The following is a 9,913-nucleotide window of genomic DNA, read 5'->3' as shown; positions in this document are numbered from 1 at the left end:
GCACTTCGGTGGCGTTCGGGTCACGCCTTGCTGGCTTGGCGCGCGAAGTGTCTCGGTCTGTCTGGCTCTCCAGTTCTGACCGTTCCAGTAGACAGACTTGTTGTCTGTGGCAGGAAGTATTTCATGTTATTTTAGCCAGATACAATGACTGTGGAAAGATGCGTTCAGTACGTTGTGATCAAAAATAGTTTCTCGTGTCTATATCAATGAAAACACGAGTGGCATCTCAAATTAGTTATAGTTTATTCGTAGCAGCAGTTCCTTGCGAAGTTAATTTCAGCCTCAAGAAAAAGAATCCACGACCTGCGTGCTGTTTTCTGCGCTGGGGACATCATCATCATGAAGACAGCAGGTTAGTGAAGTGTACAAGAACTTATGTGTTCCACACAGGGCAGTGGAAATAACTAGGCACCTCACGTGTACTGCATGCACAGTACAAATGAGCTCAGTGACACGTCATCTGCAGTAATGCAGAGGAGGTAAAGAAGGATGAAAGTATTAACACTATCTCACTTTTATTCCCTTTTTCTTGCCTTAGCATCCACAAATGATGCATGTGGTGGATCAGTGCTGGTGTGGCGTGCTGCGAATTGCTTCCGCCGGATGTAACGATCACTGTTGACATTGCCAACAGCTGAGAAGTCTCGGCAAACGCAGTCCAAGAATAACGACCAGGACGACTGCACGAAGTGAAGTTACACCACGAGAACGCCAGCGCCGTTTCTAGTAGACTGACAAAAAACACCGCACAGGGGGTTTAGGTGCGAAGTCATTCCGCAACGACCATATTCACCTGAGCTTGCGCCATTCACCTTTTCCGCTCTCCATCGAACAACATTCAAGGAACTTCCTTTCCGCACGAAACTGCGCTCCGAGCATGGAGCCACGAGTTCCTCGTGTCAAAACTGCTATGCAGTCCGAACAAGAGACAGCCACGGCAAAAGCACCACAGGCGCAAAGATGCGAGCTGGAGCCAGTGCCGAGTTCCACCAGGGCCACGGGCGGCGCTGAGGATGAAGATATCGACTTCATCTCGGCCAGTTGCCCACCGAGTACAACCCGCCAATCACCGGACGACAACGGGCACAAGCCTGCTCGGAAGATAGGAGGGAAGCTCTCGCCCTCTTGGTTATAGACATAGGACTGACTTAGACAGGGAACATCGTTCAGTGAACTCTTAGAAGTGAACAGACAGTTTTTCTAAACTGCGTTTGCTATGTACTGTGAAGGTGAAGTTTACCTACGATTATTTGCACTTAGCCATTGATGGTTGTGACTTAGGAAGTGGGGATGAAGGGTACACTTAGCATGAAAGGTCAAGGCCCCTATAATGTCACTCCTCAAACAACAACCAGCAATTCAAGAAATAAATTAACAGTTTAGTTTAGACCACATTAATCAAATAGCTAACATACTACCAACATGTGGCCATCATTAAGATAATATCTAAAAATGACAGCTTCCTTCTTAAGCTAGCAGCAAATTACAATTACTTGACGAACAGTAAATTACATCAGAAGTGATTTAAAGAAATGTGGGATGTGGCATTAATAACACAAGTAAGACGTTACAGTTCATATAATTCTATGGTGAGTCACCTAACGTTACCGCTGGATATATTTCGTAAACCACATCAAATACTGACGAACCGATACCACAGACCGAACGTGAGGAGAGGGGCTAGTGTAATTGTTTGATACAAAGCATACAAAAATGCACGGAAATATGTTTTTTAACACAAACCTAGGTTTTTTAAAATGGAACCACGTTAGTTTTGTTAACACATCTGAACATATAAACAAATAAGTAATCAGTGCCGTTTGTTGCATTGTAAAATGTTAATTACATCCGGAGATATTGTAATCTAAAGCTGAAGCTTGAAACCTCCGACGTTCAGTTGCGTGTTGTAACAAACACGAGCCACGGGCGTTTCATAGGACGTGGAGGACGCATAAATTGGCCAGCCCGTTCTCCTGATCTTACACCTCTGGACTTCTTTCTGTGGGGTACGTTAAAGGAGAATGTGTACCGTGATGTGACTACAACCCCAGAGGATATGAAACAACGTATTGTGGCAGCCTGCGGCGACATTACACCAGATGTACTGCGGCGTGTACGACATTCATTAGGCCAGAGATTGCAATTGTGTGCAGCAAATGATGGCCAGCACATTGAACATCTATTGGTCTGACATGTCGGGACACACTCTATTCCCCTCCGTAATTGAAAACGGAAACCAAGTGTGTACGTGTACCTCACCCCTCATGGTAATGTACATGTATGTCAGTGAAAAAGACCAATAAAAAGGTGTTAGCATGTGGACGTAATGTGCTCTTCCAGTCTCTTCTGTACCTAAGGTCCATCACCGTTCCCTTTGGATCCCTACGTAATTCGGTGCTCTCCGATACACACGATCGAACAGCGGAGGAGTGGTACTCAAGCGTCAACGTTAGGTTACAATATCTCCGGATGTAATTAACATTTTACGATGCAACAAACGGCACTGATTACGTATTTGTTTATATGTTCAGATGTGCTAACAAAATTAACGGGGTTCCATTTTAAAAAACGTAGGTTTGTGTTAAAAAACATACTTCCGTGCATTTTTTTTATGGTTTGTATTAACCAATTACACTAGCCCCTCTCCTCACGTTCGGTCTGTGGAATCTTTTCAGTATTTGATGCGGTTTACGAAATATATCCAGCGGTAATGTTAGGTAACTCACCCTATATATATATATATATATATATGCCTACAACCCCAGAGGATATGAAACAACGTATTGTGGCAGCCTGCGGTGACTATATATATATATATATATATATATATATATATATATATATATATATATGCGAGTTTATCAAACGGGCAGTGACACCAGGCTGACCTGGGCAAAAAGTAACTTAACTTCAAATGCCGGAAGCTGCAGATCAGTCGTCCAAAAGAACACCTAAACGCCGGGGCCCAACCGGAAGTCACTTCCCATAAGACGACACGTCACAATGGTCTTTATTGTGTTATAGTTACATGCGGTGTTGCAGACTTCAATATTCAGCTAGTCACAGAGATAAGTAAACCTTTTTAACTCATTTGTAATTTTGTTACTAATTTGTAGAACCTTCGTTCTCCTATCCAGTTACCTGACCCTGGGGCACAGATGTGTAATATTGGCCGGGTGTACGTTACCAGAAGCCGTTTCACAAACTCACAGACTCGGCCTACCGTTACACGAGTGGCAACTCTGCCTCCCCAGCAGTAGCGACGAGACCTCCACAAAACTGGCGACGAGGGTTTACGAAAAAAACCACGAGCTGTCCATAGCCGTGGACTCGAAAAGTTATCCTAGCTTTGATGGGATGCTGTAAATAGTGGTGTAGAAAGTATTATTGTTGACTAAAGGGTATGTTATGTGTATCTGTTATATTTATTAAACGTTACGAACGTGTGGACCAGCCTACCAGTTTTCACATTCCTTGAGACTGGGATTCTGTTTTCGCTGATCTAGGGGCCCAATGTGGCTTACAGGTGGTAACCAGATGAGAGGAGTAAGCTGGTGTAATCTGTTATTGTCCTGATAGCTTCATTTAGCAAAACATCGACTTTTGTCAAGTGTGAACTACCGTATTGGAAGCGAGATGAACGCTGGGGACATTTTTTTTGTTTCGTTTAAACACTACAGAGTAGCCCACCACCTGGGTTACTAAGGTGGCCCGTGTGCTACTTAAGACAAGTGACAAGCCAGGCAGCGTTAGGTCTCTTAGCCGTAATGGCTGCTTGCAAGCTAGGTTAGCTTGACAATCCCCCATTCCGTTACTGTCCCTGCCACGTGGAGGCGGACCTTTTTCTGATGTTTCCGCTCTGGCTGTTGCTCTGTGTGTTGGTACACTCTTTGATACAGTGAGTGACGTTTATATGCAAAATAATTAATAAAACTAATTTAATTAATTAAGTACAAAGTAAAACAAAATAGAAATAAAAATATATACACAAAAGAAGACAAAGAAAAAGAATTCTAAACTACATGGTATCTACCAAGAACCAAGTTCTCCCTGATGCAGTTTTAGAGTGCAAGGCTATACATGTGCCCCAAAATTAAACTGAGCTAGATTTCTCTATGTGAGATTATAAATGATGTTAAAATTTCACATGAAACATAAGAGCATAATGAATATTAAGATATAATGGTATTGGTAAATTCTTGCATAAACAATCTTAGATACAGAAAGTATTCAGGTAACTATGTTTAAACATAATAAGATTCTTCTATTCAAAATTTAAAAATTAAATTTAAATATGAGATAACATACAAATCATCAATTGTTAGAGATAAGTAGTTACCAAAGTTAATATAATTAATAAAAAGAATATAATTATACTTAGTATAAAAGGAAATGAGTATAAATAGTGAGTTTTTTTTAAAAAAAACATGGTGTCTCCTAAAACCTGATTCTTACACATCCATTTCCTGAGTGTGGAGGCTATGTATGTGCTTGTAGATTGAACATAACTAGATTCCTCTATATGACATTGTAAATAAAGTTTCAAATTTCACGTGAATAATAAAACAATATGAATATTAACATGTAGCAATACAATTATACCTTTGCAGGCTATTAATCATAATTGATACCAAAGTTACCCAAACACAAATGAAAATACAAAAATATTCAGATAGCTGAAGGTTATACATGATCAATTCCTCTATACAAGATTTTATTTGGGACAGTAGATTACTACAGCAGAAACAATGTTAATGTCTCTTAGAAGCTAGAAATGTCTATAGTAGACAAATCAAAAATTAAGTTTCATAGAAGTCTAAAATGTGATGATTCAAGTGTAAAGTTACTTAAATTGATTACAACTAAATCCAGTACATGTGGCAAGACAAGTGACAAGGTTGTGAGCCAGGAAGGGGAATGTGCATGAACGTCCAATGAAATCTCAGATATTCTGTGAGCCAAAACTGGGAGCCTACATTTATATGTCTAATGAAATACATCATCAGTTGTGTGACATAGTCATTGTAAGTTTGGCCTATCTACATCCATATAGTATTAATCAGTATCTATTTCGCTGCCTTTCTACACCTTCTGTCAATAGTAATCAGTATCTGTTCTAGTGTCTGTGTCAGTGTCGGAGTTTGTATCTTCCCAAGTATTGTGTTGAGGTTCTGTTACTGTCTGTGTTCTTGTTCTGGCAGTAGGATGTTGATTTTTGTATATATCAAGCAGTGTCGTTGACACTGAGTCAGCCAGACTATTTAAGGTGTTCCATTTATCTGGGTCTCCAAGAACCGCATTGACCTCGTCGTCTCTTACAGGAGGTCGTACATGGTCGAGTAAGTTACACGTTAACACAACATATTCTGGCGTTCCAAGAATGCCACATGTGCAAATCTCGGTTTGCCTTACTCCCATATGGTGTAGATGTGTTGGGTATGGTCCATGCCCAGTCAAGTAGTGAACCATGCCACGACTTGGATCTACATGTTTTAGTTTTAGCCTCTCAGATACATTTGGAAAAAATGAGAAGACACTCCGCCCTTTATCTTTAGTTTGTATGTTTTCTCCTGTTATTTGGAATACCGTTTCGAAGTCACCATTCTTCAACCAATATCAGGCAGCTCTACAGCGAATAGTGAGGTGTATTGGGCATGTTCCTAGAACCACATACAGGGCCTCAACTGGTGTTGTGCTAAACACTCCCGACATCCTGAGTAGTACACTTCTTTGTCCTCTCCTGACTATTGTTTTGTAGGTCAATAGACATAGACGATGTGCCCAGGAACTAGCTGAAAAACATGCAATGGACTCAAAAAGTGCTGCAAAACGCTGGGGACAGTAGAATCCTCCTGTAGTCTATGGCCATCGCTGGTTCTCATTTCCGTATCGTCTAGAACGTATAAGGCAGGATAAAGTATACAATGCGCAGCCCAGCTAATGGAGCGTAACGCGATGCCAATACGGAAAGTATCCGTGCGCATCAGGCCGGAGATACACGTCACTGCAAGAAAGAGCAGTTCAATTTTGCAAGTGACGCTGTCGGAACGGCGACACTCACCGTGACGCGATCGGCGCGCGGTTCGCGACTGGCAGCCCGAGGTTGCAGCGCGGGACACGTGACGCGAGACGCCGAGACGGCCTCACGCGTTGCGGCGACACCCGCCGAAGTGAGGGGCGGTGCGTCGAAAGTGAAACTTGTCGACAGAGAGCCGTGTCAGCGCCAAGTCGCGCGGCCGACGCGTCGGCGTTCTGGCCGCAGGCGGCCGAAACGAATGTGGCGACCGTACCGGGATCGGCAGCGCCGGGCCGGGCCGGGAAGCGGCGGGCGGCGGGCGCGGACAGCGGCGTGGATTATGCAGCGGGGGCGGCCGCGCCCCGCGAAGAACTGGGCCTAAGTGCCGGCGCGCCGGCGCCAGCGGCCGTGTTAATGTTTATCATTAAACCAGCGATTCTTGATGCGGCCCGGCCGCGCCGCGCCTCAGGCCCGCCTGAATATTGCAGCCGCAGAGCGAGCGAGAGGGAGGAGCCGGCACGGCGTCCCCTGACAGCGGCGTGACAGCGGCGCAAGACCCGGAGCCCGCGGGCCGCGCCGCGCCGCGCAGCGCAGAGCCGGCCGGCGCGCGTTTTTACTTTTTGATGCGCGCTGCGGCGGCCGCTCCGCCCTCCGCCGCCACACACGCCCGCCTCTCCTCGCCGGCGACGCCAATCTCTCGTGACAGCTCCGAGGTATAACCGCGCGCCATCCATCTTTAACGAGCCTTCCTTCCAACTCTCGCTGGGCCCGGCCCGCCCCCGCTGTTGCCTTTGTGTCGCCGGCTGTCTGCGACAAGTGCAACCGCCTCCCGTCCGCCCCACTCATTGTTGCCTGCCTGCTAGCCTGCTCTAATATTTACGCCCCCGCCGACACTGACGTCGGCGTCTCCGCAGTCTAGATTGGTGGCGTCGGCGTAAACACCGGCTATCAATTGTGCTGTGCCTTCTCGAGTATCAAATATTCGAAATATTCTTACCTCAAAGACGCCAAATATTGATACCATTTCTTCATATCTACATCTGCTTCTCCTCTACATCTACATTACAGTCAAGGCCATCGTCTGTTGTGCCCCAACGAAGTATCGTAGGACTCTATACACGAGGGGAATTCAATAAGTAATGGAACACATTTTTTTCTGACAGCAGGTCGGTTTCTATTGATCTGATGGAAATACACTATTTGCCATTAAAATTGCTACACCAAGAACAAATGCAGATGATAAACGGGTATTCATTGGACAGATATATTATACTAGAACTGACATATGATTACATTTTCACGCAATTTCGGTGCATAGATCCTGAGAGATCAGTATCCAGAACAACCACCTCTGACCGTAATAACGGTCTTGATACGCCTGGGCATTGAATCAACCAGAGCTTGGATGGCGTGTACAGATACAGCTGCCCATGCAGCTTCCACGCAATACCACAGTTCATCAAGAGTAGCGACTGGCGTATTGTGACGAGCCAGTTGCTCCGCCACCATTGACCAGACGTTTTCAATTGGTGAGAGATCTGGAGAAAGTGATGGCCAGGGCAGCAGTCGAACATTTTCTGTATCCAGACAGACCCGTACAGGACCTGTAACATGCAGTCGTGCATTATCCTGCTGAAATGTAGGGTTTTGCAGGGATCGAATGAAGTGTAGAGCCACGGGTCGTAACACATCTGAAATGTAACGTCCACTGTTCAAAGTGCAGTCAGTGCAAACTAGAGGTGACTAAGACGTGTAACCAATGGCACCCCGTACCATCAGGCCGGGTGATACGCCAGTATGGCGATGACGAATACACGCTTCCAATGTGCGATGTCGCCAAACACGGTTGCGACCATCATGATGCTGTAAACAGAACCTGGAGTTATCCGAAAAAATGACGTTTTGCTATTCGCGCACCCAGGTTCGTCGTTGAGTACACCATCGCAGGCGCTCCAGTCTGTGATGCAGCGTCAAGGGTAACCGCAGCTACGGTCTCCGAGCTGATAGTCCATGCTGTTGCAAACGTCGTCGAACTGTTCGTGGAGATGGTTGTTGTCTTGCAAAGGTCCCCATCTGTTGACTCAGGGATCGAGACGTGGCTGCACGATCCGTTACAGCCATGCGGATAAGATGCCTGTCATCTCGACTGCTAGTGATACGAGGCAGTTGGGATCCAGCATGGCGTTCCGTATCACCCTCCTGAACCCACCGACTCCGTATTCTGCTAACAGTCTTTCGATCTCGACCAAGGCGAACAGCACTGTTGCGATACGATAAATAGCAATCGCGATAGGCTACAGTCCGACCTTTATCAATGTCGGAAACGTGATGGTACGCATTTCTCCTCCTTACACGAGGCATCACAACAACGTTTGACCAGGCAACGCCGGTCCAACTGCTGTTTGTGTATGAGAAATCGGTTGGAAACTTTCCTCATGTCAGCACGTTGTAGGTGTCGCCACCGGCGCCAACCTTGTGTGAATGCTCTGAAAAGCTAATCATTTGCATATTACAGCATCTTCTTCCTGTCGGTTAAATTTCGCGTCTGTAGCACGTCATCTTCGTGGTGTAGCAATTTTAGTGGGCAGTAGTGTACATATTCCTGGGGACATGAAAGACTCACCTCTATTTTTGATAAGGGTAGAAGCTCAAGCGATAAATTACAATATGTGCTACAGTGAGCACTTTCACCCAGCCGGCCGGAGTCGCCGTGCGGTTCTAGGCGCTGCAGTCTGGAACCGAGCGACCGCTACGGTCGCAGGTTCGAATCCTGCCTCGGGCATGGATGTGTGTAATGTCCTTAGGTTAGTTAGGTTTAATTAGTTCTAAGTTCTAGCGACTGATGACCTCAGAAGTTAAGTCGCATAGTGCTGAGAACCATTTGCACTTTCACCCAGGTCTCCTGTTTACGAGGCAGATGTGTCAACCACCACAACACCACAGCATGATGGCTAACAATTCGTTTCTTATTCTGCTTAAGGTTGATTGATTGATTATATCAATACTTTTTTTAATCCAACCCAAATATTATACTTAAGTACAACCCTTTTATTCTGCACGGACTCCCTACCTCAGGTACAGTTAGGACTCCCCATTACAAAGATGGGGTGCTCAGCAATCGATATAAGAAGGGGATAATGTTGTGAAGGTGTGAACTGAAGTTTGTGTTAAGAAGGGCATTGGACTAGGGTAATCTGAGCAGCTAATCAAGGCACAATGCTATTACGATATATTCGTTAGCACATCTGCCTCTAAGTTGGAGACCTGGGTTAAAGTCGTAGCTTTGGCATAAATTTTAATTCATCGCCTCAACTTCTGTCCTTATGGAAGACAGGTTGGTTTCATTCAGGATTCCAATACGCCTTATTTTACCCCATTATTTTTGCTACAAAACCCTGTTTCTAACATAAACTTCATTCAATGCGACAGCCTTACACTAATTGCTTGAAAGGCATGTATGCCCGCATGGTACCACTCTACTGGCCGACGTCTAAGTTCTTGCTGCATTACTGACGTTCCCAACATCGACTTACTCCTTCCCACCGAGCCCGCCCTTCATTGGTCCAAACAGACGGATGTCGAAAGGTTTGAGATTCGAGCTGCAGAGTGGACGAGAAACAACATTCCAAAGAAGTTTTGTGACAATGTTGGACAAAAAAAGTTGTTATGATCAGTCTTGCAACGTGCAAGCAATTCCGTAAAAGTGGTCCTTCCTTGCTCTTTATGGTCTTATGTTAATCGGCGAGGAACCAAGCGGGCTCACAAATTTGAGTACGCCAGCCAGCGGACGAATGTCTCAGCACTACCGAAAGAGACGTCCAGTTGAGTAGCGAGTTTTTTGATTGTAATCCGTCGATCATCTCGAATGAGAGTGTCCGCACGTTCCAACTGGAGGAG

This window comes from Schistocerca serialis, chromosome 5 (assembly GCF_023864345.2).
Source record: "Schistocerca serialis cubense isolate TAMUIC-IGC-003099 chromosome 5, iqSchSeri2.2, whole genome shotgun sequence".
NCBI lineage: Eukaryota > Metazoa > Arthropoda > Insecta > Orthoptera > Acrididae > Schistocerca > Schistocerca serialis.
The sequence above is the reverse complement of the archived record's forward strand: the minus strand, read 5'-3'. Positions refer to the sequence as shown.